The sequence below is a fragment of the Eulemur rufifrons genome, chromosome 7, assembly GCF_041146395.1.
Source record: "Eulemur rufifrons isolate Redbay chromosome 7, OSU_ERuf_1, whole genome shotgun sequence".
NCBI classification, from domain to species: Eukaryota; Metazoa; Chordata; class Mammalia; order Primates; family Lemuridae; genus Eulemur; species Eulemur rufifrons.
In genome coordinates this window covers 197,583,501-197,602,084 of record NC_090989.1, presented here as the reverse complement: position 1 = coordinate 197,602,084, position 18,584 = coordinate 197,583,501, and the positions used below count along the sequence as shown (strand labels likewise).

Genomic DNA, 18,584 nt, shown 5'->3' with positions numbered 1-18,584 from the left:
CTTTCCTCCCACCCCAGGAGCTCATGTAGCCTGGCTGCAGCCACTGTTCACTCTCATCAGGGCCCACCATACATTGCTTGTGACTATTGATATGTGTTTATCCATCATCCATCCATCTCTCCATCCATTATCCATCCATCTCTCCATCCATCTCTCCATAATCCATCCATCCATCCATCTATCCATCCATCTCTCCATCCATCATCCATCCATCTGTCCATCCATCATTCATCCATCCATCCATCTCTCCATCCTTCATCCATCCATCTATCCATCCATCATCCATCCATCCATCCATCTATCCATCCATCTCTCCATCCATTATCCATCCATCATCCATCCATCTATCCAGTCCCTCTGGAGTTCATTTTATTAAGTACCTTAAATCTGTAGTCCTTATAGATAAATTCAACTTCCTCACCCCATTCTCAACTCCATTGTAGTTATTTTGCTGAACATCAACTGTGGAAGAAACCAACTATGCCTTTGTGTCTGCCTACACTTTATCATCATATATTGGAGATACCTAGCCCAACACTGCCTAGCTATCCTACCATGTTGCTCAAATAAGTTCATTCTCCCACTTCCTTGTCATTCATTTTTCTCTTTTTTTCACTGCTTTGTGTCCCCATCCCATCCCCAGTGTCAGCAGATAAACTTGCATCACAGCTTATTAGAAAATAAAAACCATTAGACAGGAGTTATTTCAACACTTCCAGTGGGGGTTGGGGGGCTGTGGGTGGGAAAAAACAAAGCACTCAATATGCTTTTTCCTATTCTCTCACTCAGCAATGACAATAAACACAGAAGACTTCTGTGACCCCCAAGTATGTGGGGATTTCTCCCCACCAGCACATAAGCAATCAATTCTGCAGCAGCTGGGTGTCCTCCAATTCACTATTTACCTGGAGATAGCATCAAATCCCACAGGTTGGGGGCTCAGTCTCTAAGACTGCCCACCCCTCTGCAAGGCACCAGTCGAAAGTCCAGCCCCCTGGAACTTCTAACCAAGTGGCTTCAAGTTGGGAATCCCAAAAAGCCAAAGTCACTCTCTTGACAAGGTAACCAGCCAAGTCTTCCTGAAGGGGGGCACTGCCAGCACAGGGGGACTGCTGTAGAATCCTGTGGTGCCTGGTCCCCTCTCTGCAGCTCCACGCGCTCTCTCCCCCTTCTCTGCTCTCCACCCAGCACCTGCCAATCATTCTGCCGTCCCCAGGGAGCCATTGATTCCCATGACAAGTTTATGGTCCAGTTACACCAGCTGTCCCTCTCTGGCCATGTGCACAATTTCTCCCTGTCCCTGTGACAAGGGCCTCTAATCATTCTCTCTTTCCCCTGCCCAGTGTCAGCCACAAATCCAGGCAGGCTCATTAAAGTGTCCACCTGTCCAGGAGCACTTTGTTAGGAGGATTCATTGGCCGCCAGGCCTCACTGCTGCCCCCACCTGGACAGGTGGCTGACCCTGCGGAGGCGCCTTCTGCCGGAGCAACTTAAACCTCAGGAAACTGGGGTGGCTAGAGAGGCCTGAGCCCTGCTGGAGCTCTGAAAGCTGGAGAAAGGGAGAGAAACAGAGAGGACCAGAGGAGAGTGCCCCTGCCCAGCAGGTGTCCTTGAGTCCTCTTCTCTTCTGCTGGACTTCAGCTCCATCCCGGCCCAGCTATCAGGGATGTGCCCCCCAGCCATGCCTCAAAGTTGAGAAAAAAGCTCCTTTGAATTTCAAAAGAAGATTGCTGTGTATAGAGCTAGTGCTCCCTTCTGCAGAATACACAGCACTTTCAAGACAATTTCACTGAATCAGTGAGAAAAATTCCCTGCCCTGGGACCTTGGATTTTCAGAGAGGGCAGAAACGGAGTCCATGTCTTGGTGATTTCAAGTCTTTACAACAAATGGGTAAGATTAATTTCTTACAATATACCTAGCTTCTGTGTGCCTTGGTTTCCTCATTAAATAATAACAATAATTTATTTTTTTACCTGATGCATAAACTTGTTAGTGAAATAATAGAAGTGAAAGAGTCTAATAAATTCCCTAAAACCTTCATTCTCAGCCCAAAAAATATTTAGAAAAAGAAAAAGAGCTACATTGGTTCCCAAGAAGGTTTCAGCATCATCATTCTCACATTTGCCTCACTGTGATCCTGCAGAAGTTGGGTGGGTTAGTGTGGAGAAAAAAGTACCTGGTATTAGAATCGCTGATAGAAGTAACCGGTTCCCCAGCAGCCTTCAAGCCACGGAGGACCTGCTGGCTGGAGTAAGTCCTTGCTGAGCTTCGTATCTTCCTATTCATTGGAAACCCCAAAGAACCTCACAGAGGGCCCAGTGATGAGTAATAATTATAATCAGAGTAATCATCCCGAGTAACAGCCATCTATTGAGTACTGTGGGCCTGCCTTTGTTCTAGTTGCTTACTTGCATTATTTCAAACTATTTTCACAAAAATGGGGGAAACGATTATAATTAGAAAAAACTGAGGTTGGGGAATTGAGGCAAATTGCCTCAGGTTACACATATAACAAAATAAGAGTTTGACCGCTGGAAGTCTGATTTTGACCCTTGCTAATAACCATTTCATTTTACTATATTTTACAACAGAGACATTTTGAGAAGCAAAATGAAAACTGAAAAAAAAAAAAAAATGGAGATGTGACTATATTCTACTGGGAAAGCCAAATTTTGAAATTAGGTTCAGCTTAATTTTTTGACCTGCCATGATCTAAGGAGGCTTCAGACTTAACAATAGTTCCCATCAACCCCATTCATCTCTTGTCCCCAAAGTAGAGCTTGTCAGCACCTGTTGTCTCACACACCTTCATCCACTTATTGCTCCTATCTCCACCCCTGCTCCTTCCATACTTGCTGCCGTTCCTGTGTGTTCCCTAACGTAATCTGTCCGTCATCACAGTAGCATACACCAGAGGAGGCCGGCTCAATCCTGGCTCACACTGCCACTTCCAAGTGCTGGGGCTCAGAAATCAATACCCACAGTCAGGTGCTGTGACACGCTGAACTGAAGCCGAAGCCCCAAGGTCTCCCTGAGTGCAGCCCCATCTCTCCCAAAGCACAGGACACTGTTCTCTGAAGTTCCTTTATCTGGGGTGTGGAACCTGAGGCCTCAAAAGCCACCCTCCAGATACCCAAGTGCAGCCCCTCAACGGAATCCAAACTTCACAGAACCAATCCCTTTATTAAAAGGATTTGTTCTTTAAAATTTGGATTCAGTCTAAAGGCCACACTCAAGGATCCAGAAGGCCACATGTGGCCCCAAGGCCACCGGTTCTCACCAAGAAGAACAATTGTTTTACTTTTCTTCCCCTCCCTGTTATCACATTATCTATTGCAGAAAAGAAAAACACAAATGTAAAAAACACACCTGAACAGACACTTCCAAACAGTAATGTCTGTCTCTCGGATCACATTCCAAAGAGAACTATGTAAAAGCTCATGTCTGCTCCCTGAGCCATTCATTCTCCCTGGTGATCCTTTATTGCCCCTCAGCAGAATTCCTCCCCCACCCCACAACCTGTTTTGCCAGGATCCAAGCCCCGTTCTTTTTGTAATTGTAACAGAGTAGTGGCCCCTCCTCCCATAGATGTGAAGGTAATGTTTACAGGACAATATGTAACAGAAGAAATGGCTTGAAAAAAATGACAAAATGTTTTGTCTCTTTAAAACATCCCGACTCCTTTCGGAGATCTAGGACCTGCATCCCTGCCTCAGGCTGGTGGTTGAAAGGGGTAGGGGTAGGGGAATATCTTTTTTTTTTTTTTTTCAATTAAAAAAAAATTATTGTCAACAAAGGTGATTTATACAACAGGAAAACAGGTGAAAGGAGAGCGGGACTGAATGGAGCGCCCAGGAGAGCTGCTTGGGCCCTCTGCAGGGATGGGCGGGAAGAGATAATCAAGGCCTCCTGGATCAGGAGCTTGAACAACAAGTGGGGGGTGGGAGGTGTCCCCGGAGGTGGTGGGACTCACTTCAAACCCCGTTATGGCCACCTCTCGTGCAAGGCACTGTGCCAGGGGAGACTGGGGGGGTGGTGCTGAGAGGACGGGAGGAGGCTGCATGGGCAGAGAGGTCTGGGTCAGGAAGGATGCCGGCAGCCTAAGCCACCCCTGCCAGCCTCAGCTGCCCTCAGGCCTGGCCCGGGTAGACAGTTTCCAGTGCCCCTAGGTCCCAGTGGATGCTGCCCCACCCCCACTCTGCCCTGGCACCTGGTCTTACCCTCCCCGCCAGGTGGCCAGGCTGGGCAGCTGTGAGTTATAAGCCAAAGGACAATGCTGTCTCTTCCCCCACTTCCTCTCTCCCCCCACCCCAGGAAAGCAAGAATTTACACCCCACTCCCCGCCTTTGGCTCCCCCCCTACAGTGGGGTTGGATTCCGACAGAACTGCAGGCCTTCTGGGGTGTCACCTGCTCCCACACCCTTGGTGCCCTGAGGGTGCCTGGACCAGTCTTGCAGGAGGCCAACCGCTGGGGGCTCCTCCATCCGCAGGTGGATAACCCGGAGATGCAGTGTCCCACCGAGCCCGGAGGAGGAGCTGGCTGGAGCAGGCCTCCTTCTGCCACCTCCTCCCACACTTGCTGTCTGTGTGGGAGAAAACTGCAGGAGGAAGCCGGGAGGGACGCTGCCCTCAGTGAAGTGTCGGACCTCGGCTGCTGCTGCGACAGTCTCTGTGGGTGAGGCGGGCAACGGGGTTCTGGGTCAGGGTCCAGGTTTTTGGTGACAGGTCTGCCTCTTTTCTTCCTGACTGGCTCTTCCCCAGGGAGCTCCTTCCACCTCTGACCACTGGGCCTATTTCCTGGCTCTGTAGCAGAGGCAGCAGGAAGCTCGAGGGGGTGAAGTCCCCTGGGACGGCTCCTTGTAGGAGGGATGGGTTGTCCTATGGGTTGTCCTCGGGGTCCTGGAGAACCGATGATCTCCGGGGGCGCTCCGGCAGGGTCTGGGTTGGACTCTGGGTCCGGCTCAACACCCCGGCCTGAGCTGGGTGGGGACCGCTGCTCGGCTCTGACATCCTGCAGAAGGGCCACCCACTCGCTCCAGGACTCCAGGATGTTGCTCTTTTCCGAAGGGCTCAGATCCAGGGTGCGAGGATGCTAGTCCAAGATGCGCAAGCGAGCGTGGCCTCGGGACAGATCTCAGTGCCGCACACCAGGCACTGAGCCCGCCCGCCCGCTGTGCCCGGGCTGTTGCCTCCCCTCCCCCCTCCCCGCCCACCTCCCCGGAACTCCTGCTCCCAAGACACTTGCTGCTCAGGCTCCCCACAGCCATCACCGCCTGCCTGCAGTCTTCTCCTGTTGGGTCACTCTGAGCATTGGCTCCAGCAGCGGATTTACGGCCCCCACCATGGCCTCTTCCTTGTCCTCCCCTTCCTCGCATTTGGGCGTCACCTCTAAGCAGTCGAGCGCGGCGCCCTCTGCCTTCAGGGCCATGGTGCGGCCTTGGGCGATTGCGGTGACCGCGCCGGAGGATGGGCTCGCGGGCCTCAGCCCACAGCGGCGGCCGCCTCCCGCAGAGACCGCGCCAGGCCCGTGGCCGCCCCGCGCAAGGCCCTCCCCGCCGCCTGCCAGCCCAGCCCGGCCTGCGACAGGTGCGGTGAGGCCTGCCCCAGACCTCAGAGCGTCCGGCTTGGGATCTAGCCTTGAAGGATCCCAACTCAACACGGTCAGGTAGAGGAGGGTGAGCCTACAAGGAAAACAGGCGGAGAGATAGCCCATTTCTGTCTTTAGGGCTCACCTGATCTCCTCCCCCTGTCCCTCAAGGACAGCACTGAGCCTGAGCCTCTGAAATTAGAATGAGGCCAGGAAGAGAGCAAATGACATCAGATGGGGGGCCTGACATGGAGGAGAGGACCCTCCATGGGTTTGTGCCTAAAAGTCACTAGACCATCCTACTGACCGTGGCTATTTTGTCTATCCAGAAAAATACACGGCACTTCTCCCTCCTTCTGCAAAATGCCCCCCGCCCCACCTCACTCTAGCAGGTGGCTGGGGTAAGAGCAGTCATACCCTTCAGATTTGTTTCCTTGGCCAGCCCTTGACTTAACTAGGCCAGGCGGAGACCATCCTGGGGTTTTCTTTTCTTTAACACGAGCTTCATAGGAACCCATCTCAGTACCCCTCAGGGGCCCAGTGTGAGGCCTGGGCGATGCCAGGTAGATGCTGTCTGGGGACATGGAGGCCAGGCTGCAGCAAGCAGACGGGAGAGAAGGAGATCCTCGCACTCAAGCCTCTAGGCTGAGTCGTTCCGGAGGTCCAGCCGCATTTCCAGCCTTCCTGGAATTTGATATTTGATTACTTACAACAGTAAACACTGCTTTTCTCCCTGATACTGTCTTGTGTGAGATTTCAAGCACATATACTTTGGGGTATCCTGATACATAATCATAGTTGGCCCTCTGTATCCAGAGGTTCCATATTTGCAGATGAAAAATATTTTTTAAAAAATTAAAAATGACAATACAATAAAAAATAATACAATAAAAACAATACTGCATAACATAGCGTTTTCATTGTATTAGGTATCATAAGTACTCTAGAGATGATTTGAACTACACAGGAGGATGTGTATAGGTTTCATGCAAATACTACACCATTTAATATCAAGGACTAGAGCATCCATGGATTTTCGAATCCTCAGGGGACCTGGAACCAATGCCCCACTGATACCGAGAGACAACTGCATGTGCTGAGTACACAATCGTGCTCTTGGCCACGAGTGCCACTGTGGGTCACAAACATTCCTACTCGGGATTGGAAAGTGGCTGAAGAAGGCAAGAACTGGCCCCCAGGAGGCCCAGGCCTCTGCTGGGCTGTGAGGAGCTCTCTGAAGGGAACACATTCTGCACTGGGGCAGGTGGCAGGAATCAGCTCAGGGAGGGGACAGATGTGTGGTTTTCCTGTGAGTGGCATGGGCTACATATTTTGTGAACTTGCACCTGGGATCTAGAGGGGCCATCATCCCTTACAAAGTTCTAAGCTTTGAGGACACCACTTTGCAGGAATCATTGGAGTGAACTGTATGAGTCACTCAAGCGAGGGAGGGACAGAAGCCTCTAGCTGGAGGAAGAGCACGTCCACAGCCAGGGGCCTCGCTCTGACCCTGGAGTCCCCCTCAGGAGCCACACCCTGCACACCGGGTGCAAAGGGTACAAAGCATGACTCTGTCTGTGTGTGTGTGTGTGAGAGAGAGACAGAGAGAGAAAGAAAAAAAGGCAGAATAACCTGGAATAAAACCTCTTAATACAATGATTTTTTTTCTTGATTATCTGAGATTTTTGCAAATTGGCTTATGTGAATGTGGTCAATGTAACCAATAGGTTCTGTGTAAACAGACAGCGATGATAGCTACCATGTATTTATCGCCAGCTGTGTGCCCTGAGATGTTGCTTGACAGGGCCCTATTTTCCCAGCATCCCCAGTAAGCCTGCAAGGCTCCCGTCCTCACCCCACTGTGGTTGAGACAGAGACTCAGAGGCGCCAGTGACACGGCCAGAATCCTTCTGTAAAGAGGCAGAGCCAGGACTTCAATGTCGGTCATCTGTCTCTAAATCCGGGAATCCCGCTTGTTTCCACTCGGCCACATAAATCACACACGGGGGCGCGAGGGGACAGTGCGGAGACCGGCTCTGTCTGGGCCAGCGACGCCGTCCGTCCTAGGCCCCCACTGGGCTCCCGCTCTGGTTGCCACCTCCTCCCCTGGCCCTTCTGTAGGTTCCTCCATGCATCTCCTTCGTCACCATGGCTGTGCAGGTGTTTCTGCACTTTTATTTTGTTCCCTGTTTCTCTCTCTGGAAGACTTTATTTATTTATTTGGTCCCTTTTCTCTCCCTGCTGCCCTCCATGTCTCCCTGTGTACACAGTGACTGCTCAGTTGTTCTGCTCTTTCTTTTCCTCGTGCTTATTCTCTTTCCCCCACTGGCATGCTCCCTGTGTTATTCTGCCCTATGCCCTCCCCTTCCTCTTCCACCTTTTCTTTCCTAACTGCATGCGCTTTCGCCTCTCCCTGCCTGTGGCCGTGGAGTCCCAGCAGGCGACCACCTTGGATACCAGCTCTTCCAGCCGGTCCTCAAGGAGGCCCCAGACTGTCCTGGCTGGGACATGAGGTGAGGGGGAAAGGGAGAGGGCTTCATTCAGCAGTACCACAGCCTGCTCATGCCCGGAACAGCAAACGCACACGCCTGGGCCCATTTACGGGTGCTCCCCAGGGAGGAGCCATGCAAGGGCGTGCGTGCTGCTCGGGCCAGCTCTTCATAAGTCAGCAAAGGTTCCCACCAGGACTCGTATACACCGGGGAAAAGCTGATCTTTAGGGACTCCTGGGCCATCTGGGCTCGGATGTATTGGTGTTTATCTACAAACATTACATGATTATCTTCTTTTTATCCCTGGTAATGAGCCAGATGCTCCTATAAAAAGCAAGCTTTTCTCCTTTGCCTAATTTTGCTGGGAAAATCCCCAAAGGATGGGATGAGAATTGAGGACACTTTTAATTTTAGAAACTAGAGAACTAACCTCCTGGCACCTGTAAGAAAGTCCAGCAAGTATAAAGGGGAGTTGTGGGTTAGGGCGGCTGTGGCAGGAAGACGAGGCCATGGTCAGAAGACCAGCCCGGATTTCCTCTAATTCCTTTTCCCAGAGTTCTTTGTTCCTTGTCCGTGAGGCCCAGTGGTCTGTGCCTTAGATACACTGCACTTCTCCTGAGATGTCCTATTCACGCGGCTGCTCCCCTTGGAATTGGGATGTCAGCAATGCCTCTGTTTCGATTTCTGTTTCTTCTTAAAATTGTTATTCTGTCAGAAATACTATTATCAGTAGTGGAATTAATGTAGGAGCTGATTAGTGTCTTCCAGCACATGACATCTTTTTTTTCTCTCCCCACAGGAAATGCTCATGACAGTGTGTCCAAACCTGTCAGGACAGACCCCCTGACCCCGGGCACAGAGGGCCACACTGGCCCTCCCCATTGCATATCCAGATGCCCAGGCCCTAGGGATGTGCTTCTTCCTGCGGCCACAGGAGCTCACCCGGGGAGTGCAGGGGAGGCAACATCAGGACCCCCATCAAGGAGGCAGCTGTCAGGATACAGGAATCCAGAAGCAAGATGTCTCATTGCAGTAAAGACTATGGCTTCAGAGTTGCTCAAAGCAAAATCAACCTTTTATCCAGTTATGGTTTGAAAGTTCATGTCCTCTCCAGAATTCATAGGTTGAAACCAAACCCCGGTGTGATAATGTTGAGAGGTGGGGCCTTTAAGAGGAAACTGAGTCACAAGGGCAGAGCTATCACGAGCGGGTGAACGCCATTATAAGGAGGGTTTGCTGTCTTTGCCTCTCACCTTCTGCCACGTGACGACACAGCAGCAAGAAGGCTTTCACCAGATGTTAGTGCATTTATCTTGGACTGCCCAGCCTCCAGAACTGTGAGAAAGTAAATTTCTGTTCATTATAAATTATCCAGTCCCAGGTTACTGTGATACCAGCACAAAACAGACTAGGACACCATCCCACCTTGAAATTGTGCCCATGTTCCCTGCCATTGCTCTTTCTAGGTGGCAAGAAATTAGGACAAGCACTTGATACTATTCTCCAAAGCACCTCAGACATAACAGGGGCCAAAATGTTCCTTGAATCTTGCGTTGTGAACGCTCCATAGTCCTGGCTTTGTTCCGTCCTCCCTGCCCTTCCAGGCCCCGCAGGCCCGAGGCCAGCAGCCATGCTGGAGGCGAAGGGGTGGCTCCCCGACTGCTCTCTCCAGGAGCAGGAACCCCCCCTTCCCTTCTGGACCCTGCAGCTCCCCCTGTTCCTGGGGACCCTGAGGCCTCTCTGCCACTTCCTATGTGGGGACCTGGAGCCACGATGTGAGCCTAAAGTGGAGAGAGGTGAGAGGCAGACTGACCCTGAGCCAATCCTTGCACGTGTGTAGAAATGTTCTTCATCTGGATCTGGGCCCAGCTGGAGCCAGAGGAGGAAGGGGCAAGAGCAGGGCTGGCAGCTCCAAGTGCAGGCTCCTGTGCCGAGGGCAGCTCTGGGGAGGCCCCAGGAAGCCACTGTCTCTCAGGCCCCTGGGCAGCCACATGTGGCCCTTGAGCTGTTCTCCCCAGGGAAGGAGAGGGTCAGTCAGCATGGCCTGAGCCACCTGTCCTCGGTGTGAGTCTGCGGGGGATGGCTAGAGTAGGGAGAGCAGGGTTGAGGACCACCCTGCCCCTTCCAAGGACCCTGGTGGTTCATTCATTTGTTTGAATGTGTTGGCAGAGCGAGGTGTTAGGTGAGGCCCTGGGGCTATAAAGCATGTTGCCTGAAACCTGGTAGAACTAAGCTTGACTCTTTACTGCTCAACTAAGTAGCTGTGTGACCTTGGCTTTATCATAAAATCACTCTGAGCCTATTCCAGGAAACTGAAAAGTATTTAGTTACACTTACCCTGTACCTAAGGTTATTGGGAGGCGTAATTGAGTTAATGATGTTCCAAAAGCAGTCATCGTAGTTCCTAGAAAAGGATAAACAAATGGTGATGACCATCAGAGCTCCCCTGCCTCGAGGGAACGTGCGGCTTCCTGGGACTGTGTCACACTGGAAAAAATGAGTGACAGTAGCTGAGTTCTGGGAGTCCTCAGGTTTCCTAGATTCTATTTTGGGAAATGATCTGAAATCAGGGCTCCTAATTCTCAAGCTCCTACCTGTACCCAAGACATTTCCCAGGCTGAATCTGTAGTGGGGTTGGATTCCTTGTCATCCAGGCTGCTTCCCCTCTTCAAGAAGTTTTGCAAAGCCTGCCCCAGCAATGCCATGGGAAATCCTTCAGTAGTGGGGCCTGTCTTGTGGATAATAAAGTGGAAAACATTTTGTGTTGATATTTGGAAAAACTGACTAGTTACCAAGTGGGAGTGCAAGTGAGGCTGTGCAAGAACATTTGCAAGCACACGCACATATACACACTTCTTTTTATGCCTCCTTTCTTTAAGGCATTTTGCAGTGCTGATTGATTGCTGCTTAAGAAAACTTGACATCTCTGGCCCTGTAGACAGAGGACATGCTTTTCTATTAATCAAGGTCTTGGGTTGCCTGGAAAAAGAATAACAAGGGGGCATAGGGGAAGGCCCCAGTAATGAGGAAGCAATTGGGTGACAGGTGGTGATTATCAAGAGAAATCCATTGTGGTGGGGAGGGCAGGGAGGCCAGCGAAGCATGTCTTTAGCTACCATGGCCTTTGTGGTGGGTCCGGGCCTCTGCGAGCATGAAACACAGCCTGGATGTCATATGGCCCCTTCTGCCTGCTGCCCCTGGGCCCCTTCATACACACACACACACACACACACACACGCGCGCGCGCACGCGCACGCACAGACAGTGGCTCAGGCAGTGTAACTGTAGACCAAAGAGTTTAAACAAGGTCCAAGAATTACAACAAAAAGCTAGTGAAGATCCCTGTGAATTTTTGGAACGAACGCATCCCTCAGGCGTATCAGAAATATACAGATGCGGGTCAAGAGGCCCCCGAATGTTTGTGCACGGTTAATATGACTTTCATAGGACAGAGCACTCTAGATGTAAGGAGGATCATGCAACGTGTGGGAAGGTAATTGGCATGGAATCCCTCACAGCTTGTTGATAATGCCTTTAAAGTATATAAAGCTAGAGAATACAAACTGAAACCTACGTGTGTTTTGTTAGCTGCCCTGACCAAGGGTCCTTTTAAGATAGTCAAAAGTAAAGGGCAGAAAAGTACACCCTAGGTTGAAATACAATCAGTGTCCTTTTTTTTTTTTTTTTTTTTTTTGTAAAGAGGAAGGACATTGGACAGAACGCTGCTCCAAATTACAAAGGGCTCCAGGTTAAAAGAAACCCCAAGGAGAGCAAACGGTTTCTTGAGTCCAGGACTCAGATGAGGAATGAGGCGCCCTGGGCTCCCTGCATCACCAGCGCCTCTGAGCCAGATACGCCCACAGGAGCCCCAGGAACAATTAACAGTGGGGACCCGATTGGCAGACTTTTAGTTGATTCAGGAGCTACTTTTCTGTTCTAAACTCTAACTTCCCTTAGCCAGGACATGGTGGAAAACACCAAGTGGCAGACGATGCCCGTGTGGCAGAAGGGCACGGGGCCCCAGGGGCCTGGAATGGGAGGCCATGGTGGCTTCAGTGGAGGTTTCAGCAATGGCCTTCAGGGCCTGGGTCATGGCTGTGGTGGGGGCCAGGGCCAAGGCCACAGAGCTCCACTGTATTCGCCAGAACTTACTCCCACTGACTACCACTTCTTTTAGACTTTGGACCACTTTTTACAAGAAAAAAGATTCAGTTCTCAGCAAGCTGTGGAAATTGCCTTTCGCTATTTCAGTGCCACTTGCTCTCCTGGCTTCTTCGCTGCTGGCACAAACAAGCTACTGTTAAGATGACAAAACCGTGGCAATAGTTTAGACATATGCTTTGATTAAGTGTACTGCTTCTTGTTTGAGATATAATAAACTAAACTTCTGATTCAAAATCAGACATTTCATATTTAATGACCTAATAGTAATAGTTCTATTGATATGTTTTAAATTTCTTTCTGAATCAGTTTTGGTATTTTGGGTGTTTCTATGAATTGTCCATTTTATCTAAGTTACCTAGTTTATTGGCATATAAGAGTTCATATATTCTCTGGTAATGCCATATTCTTTGTATTTTCTCCTGTCCCCACTTTCATTTCTCATTTCAGTTATTTGTATCTTCTGTCATTTTTTCTTAGTCAGTCTAGCTGAAAGTTTGTCAATTTTGTTGATATTTGTCAAGAACCAGCTTTAATTTTCTTGATTCTCTCTATTGTTTTCTATTACCTATTTTGTTTTTCTCTTATCTAACCTTTAACATTTGCTTCCTTCTCTTAGGTTTGGTTTTACTTTGTTCTTATTTTCCTAGAGCCTTAAGGTTAAAGTTAATTATTCATTTGAGATATTTCTTCTTAAAGAAGATAGAGGTTTATAGTTATAAATTTTCCTCTGAGATCTGCTTTCACTGAATCCACAATTTTTTGTATGTTGTATTTTTGTCTTAATTTGTTGCTAAATATTTTCTAATATTTTTGTGATTTCTTTGACCCATTGCTTAAGAATGCATTGCTTAATTTTCATGTATTTGTGAAATTTTCAGTTTTTCTTGTTATTTGTTTATTTATTTATTATTATTATTTTTTATAGAGACAGGGTCTCACTGTGTTGCCCAGGCTGGTCTTGAACTCCTGGCCTCAACAATCCTCCCTCCTCAGCCTCCCAAAGTGCTAGGATTACAGGCATGAGCCACCATGCCCAGCCATTATTTATTTTTAGCTTAATTCCATTGTAGTAGAAGATAGTTTGAATGATTTTAATATTTTAAAATCCATTGAGACTTGTTTGGAGACTAAAATATGGTCTACTCTGAACTATGTTCCACGTGCCCTTGAGAAAAATGAGTATTCTACTGTAGATTGGAATGATCTATATCTATTTCTTTCTTTCTCTCTCTCTCTCTCTCTCTCTAGCTAGACAGATAGACTTGTTACATCTAGCTGGTTTATAGTGTTTTTAACCCTCAATTTTCTTACTGAATTTTATTTTGCACTGACCCAGTCAAAATATTGGTTAGAGGTAAGGGAAAAAGGCTTGGAGCAGGTTAATAAAACCACAGGGAATCCTGCTTCTGCTTAGAAAAAGAAATGTAATTGGCATGCATACGGACGGCTTAAGGGAGCTTGTTTCCTTTACTGCTTCTTGCAATGAAGGGGATGTTCTGAAAACTAAAGTAGCAAGGCAAAGATGGATAAAGAAACAAGACTGAGATTCGAAAGCTTTGCACTGGCCTTTATGTTTCCCCATCTACAAATCTCACATGCACAGATCTCTCCTCACCCCTGCCTGGGATTTGTGTGATGTGCAAATGTAGATAACAAAAGTCATCTAGAGACTGCAAAGTGCTGTCCAAGAAGGAGTTATTGTGATTACCATCATTAAAATGCTATGGGGGGGGGTTACTTGTGATCAGGCAGATGAACAAACTGAGGTTGGGAAAAAAATAATAAAGGCAAGGAGATTTGGACCCAAAGTCATCTTAAGCCCTGATGTCCTAACATTGAGAGCATTCTACAGGCAGTTGAAAGATTCATTATATTTCCTACTCGGGCTGGTAATAAAACAATTAAGCCACTGTGTTATATTCATTCGGAAATGGTGCACAAATGAAGTGATTAAATTATTATGTTACTCAAATGACTTCAGGTGATTATAGGGTTGAAGGTGCATTGAGAAGATCTACTTCAGTCATTTTAAAAGTTATTTTGTGAGTTTTTCAAAGAAATATAGAATAAAATTAAAACCACCTAGAAGCCTCGAATGCAGGAATAAATTTGTTTAAACTTTGTTTGTTGTTAATAGTCTCCTATTGTTTATCTAAGCCAAAATCATTCTTCCTGCATAGGACACTTGTCAATGTCTGGAAACATTTTTGGTTGTCACAACAAGGGAGTGAGGGATGTTGGCTTTTACTGGGTGGAGCCCAGGGATGCAGCTCAATATTCTACAATGCACAGGACGGCCCCAACACAAACGATTTTCCAGCCTCAAATGTTGATAGCACCAAAATTGAGAACCATGTCTAGGCGTAGGCATTTTCTTGGCGGGTATCTATTTCCATCCATAATGACTGGGTGGAGCTGTTTTGATGAATAGCTCTATTTTATTCTAACCAAAAGTGTTTCTTGAGTGAAACAGCTTACTGTTATTTTTTTTCTTTTACCTGCAGGCTACAACACTACTAATAGAGGTGGAGTACCTGCCTCATGCCCAACGTTCAACAAGATGTTGTTGAGGACTGGACTCTGATTTTTTTCTTTGCCCGAAATAATTCCTTTCTAAGAGGACCTGGTGAGTCACACCTACAAATGATAAAAATCTCAGAAAACAGGTTTTTATGATGCAGTTTACTTCCCGACCTGATTCTGGTAAAGCATCACATGAAGGATAGAAGACCCTTATCTTAACTCAAGCATTCCTTGCCACTGATTCCTGCTCTTTGGACAAATCCTAACTCTTTCAGCCAATTATCAACTAAAGAATCCCTAAATCCACCTATGACTTGTAAGCCCCTGTTTTGAGATGTCCCACCTTTTCTGGCCAAAGCAATGTACACCTTCCATGTATTGATTTATGATTTTACAGGTAATCCTTGTCTCCCTAAAATGTATAAAACCAAACCGTAACCCAGCCACAGCGAGTCTACTTGCTCAAGGCTTCTTGGGCATGGCTCTGGGTCATGGTCCTCAGATTTGGCTCAGAATAAACCTCTTTAAATTATTTTACAGAGTTTGTATTCTTTTCCGTTGACACTGTATTTCTCAGGTTTCAAATGCTGGGCTCATGAATCAAGCTGATTCCTAATGTTGGATAAGCCTACATGTTCTGAAAGAGCATCTGGGAAGGGAGGCACCATCCAAAGCTTATTTTGGGGAGTCTGAAACCCCATTTCCATGCTTTGCTTGGGAGCCTGGAATTTACAATTATGTCATGTGGACAATGATTGAATATATGCTTTAAGATAAGTGGCTTATTGCACTCTTTGAGGATCTGATCTATTTTGCCAAGTTGTCCCTTTGAAAAATTAACCACATTAAACAAACTGCCTTATGTCTAATCTTAAGGACTCTCAAAAACAGTAAATATTACCTAGCTAAATTATCTTGGTTTAAAATTATAGGCAAATGGGAACATGATGAGAACTTCCAACCAGCATGTTGCAGTGTAATTTTTTTATTGTTTGATATAACTGACGCTCTTATTGTTCACTGTGTGATGAATTTTTACTGCTAATTATCCAAGTACAAGAAGCCATGGATATTTGGGTGATAATATGTTGACGGGTTATGCCCGTAATTCATAAACACAATGTTTTGCTGTTCTGTGAATGGTGGCAGAGTTGGTGATGAGTACTAAGCGCACATGGTGTTTGGGAAGCTCGATCTTTTCTGTGTTTGGACTATGGTCTAACTTCAGCCAAAATTGCCCTGAGAGTGATATAAACTTGGCATCTTAGGATGCATGCCTCTGAGCTGTGCTTCTGAAGGCAGAGAATTCATATATACGCTGCACCGTGCATGGAAGTGGTGTTTCTCCCTATGAAGATTTTGTCATATTTAAGGTGAAATATTTTTAGAATGTTTAAACTGAACTTAAAGCATAAGCACCCTTAACATTTAAGTTAAACTTTTATTATAAACTACTGAAATAGTGTAAGCGATGCTGAAAGGTATGATGGATTTTGTATCTCCAAGAGTTCAGGGATATTTAAATCACAATGACCTGATCTTCTTAAGTTTTACCTCTACAAATCATCGCTGGTGCTGTGAACAGCAGAAGAGCACCTAGAGAGGAAATCTCATGCCCTGCTTGGAGTCTAGTGAATGTTTATCAGGCGTGGACATTAGATGACAAAAATAAATTTTCAAAAATGGAAATAACAAATGCAGAAATTTAGGAGTTTGGGTTGTCATTCTGGAGATTTCAGTGTGCTGGATTATTTGCTCCTTGGTGGCTGGTGAGGTCTGCTCTGTCAGGACTGCCTTAAATTTGTGTTGCCCTGGGTGGAGCTGGAGCCCATTCTCCTAAGTGAAGTATCACAAGAATGGAAAAACCAGCACCACATGGACTCGCCATCAAATTGGTATCAATTGGTCAACACTTATGTGCACATGTGGAAGTAACATTCATTGGGTGTAGGTCAGGTGGGAGGGGGGAGAAGTGGATGGCTAAATTCACACCTAACGGGTACGGTGAACACTGTTCGGGGGATGGGCACACTTGCAGCTCTGACTCCAGTGGGGCAAAGGCAATATATGTAACCTAAACATTTGTACCCCTGTAATATGCTGAAATTAAAAAGAATTGCTAAAGGAGCATTCAAGTCCCCAGGAACGACCTTCTATGCCCCAATCAGAGCAGGCAAGAACCAACACAATGGCATGGACATGACATGTCAGAGATGCCATTCTTCCGTGAGAGGCTGCACACATACGAACAGTTGAATATAACCCTGATCCACTGAAACAGGTTTCTCAATCTCGGCACTACTGACATTTGCGTTGGGGCTATGCTCTGGAGGCGGCATCATTGTGTGCACTGTGGGATATTGAGGGACATTCCTAGGCTTCAAACACCAGGTGCCAAGAGGATCCCCCTTCCTCAAGTGGTGGTGCCCAAAATCTCTGCAGACCTTGCCAGATGCAGGGAATAATTGAGCTAGAATTAAGACAAGCTGCTATTAGAAGCTAGGGGAGCTGCTATTGAACATGACGGATGTAGAGTCCTATTAGAGTGTAAAGCAACTAAAATAAATCAGTAATACTGACACAGTCTTTGTTCACAATTCTGATTCTGTTTTTTATCATGGATTTCTTCATTGTTACTATTCACATCCATTCTTATTTCTTTAAATCTTGCATTAAACATTAATTTAACTTGCATACAGAGTTTGTGTCCCCTTAAATTTTAAGCCTGAAGTCACTTCCTCCCCTACCTGCCCCTTCATTTCTGCCCTCCTTGGCCCCTTGGGGAGAGCACTGATGCCACAGAAAGTGCACCCAACGTGATTTTGTGCAGTTCCTCTTTTTTTCCCCCTCCTTTTCCCCTCTTCCCTGCGCTACTGTTTCCTCCTTTTGCTGCCCAGTACCATGGCTCTGCACATTCCCATTTCCTTTCTAGGTTGGATTCTGCAGCCATGCAACTGTGAAGTTTCTTTGCTTTTCAGAAAAACAGAAATTTTGTCTTCCACAAGCAAAGAAAGGCAAGGAGGAAAGATATGCCAAACATTGTGTCAGGTTGCGAGAGGGAAGTGACAGCTCTTTTGGTTTGTTTTTGTTTATTTGTATGTTTATTTTTTTTAAAAAAAAGCTTTTATCTTTTGATTTTTAGTAGTGGCAAAAAAATTACCATCTCAACCATTTTAAAGTTCACAGTTCAGTGGCATGAAACGTTATAACTGCACACTGTTATGCAGCCGTCACTGTCTCCAGAACCGATTTTATCTTCCCAAACTGAAAGTCTTTCCCCATTAAACAGCATCTCATTCCCCCTTTCCCCAGCCCCTGTCAAGCTCCATCCTTCTGTCTCTATGAACTCGATGACTCCAGGGACCTCACGTAAGTGGAATCACAGGTGTTTGTCCTTCTGTGACTGGCTTATTCCACTCAGCACAATGTCCTCAGGTTCATCCAGGTTGCGGCCAGTGTCAGAACTAACTTCCTTTTTAAGGCTGAATGATACCCCCTTGGGTGAATGAACTGCATTCTGTGTATCCATTCACTGTCAAGGGGAGCTCGGGTTGCTGTCACCTTGTGGATACCGTGATGAATGCGCCATGAGCACTGGGCGTGCAAGTACCTCTTTGAGGAGCTGCTTTCAATTCCTCCGGGTATACACGCAGAAGCGGGATTACCGGATCATGTGCTAACTCCGTTTTTAATTTTTTTAAGGAATCTCCATACTGTTTTCCATAGTGACTGCTCCATTGACATCACACGGCGAACATTGTGTCAGGTTCAGAGAAGAAAGTGACAGCTTTTTTGGTTTGTATATTTGTATATTTAAC

At 47.1% G+C, this 18,584-nt stretch overlaps 1 pseudogene; it reads right to left on the bottom strand.

The window, feature by feature from the left end:
- Nucleotides 1–4,327: 4,327 nt before the first annotated feature.
- Nucleotides 4,328–5,429, bottom strand: LOC138387102 (spindlin interactor and repressor of chromatin-binding protein pseudogene; annotated as a pseudogene).
- Nucleotides 5,430–18,584: the final 13,155 nt, after the last annotated feature.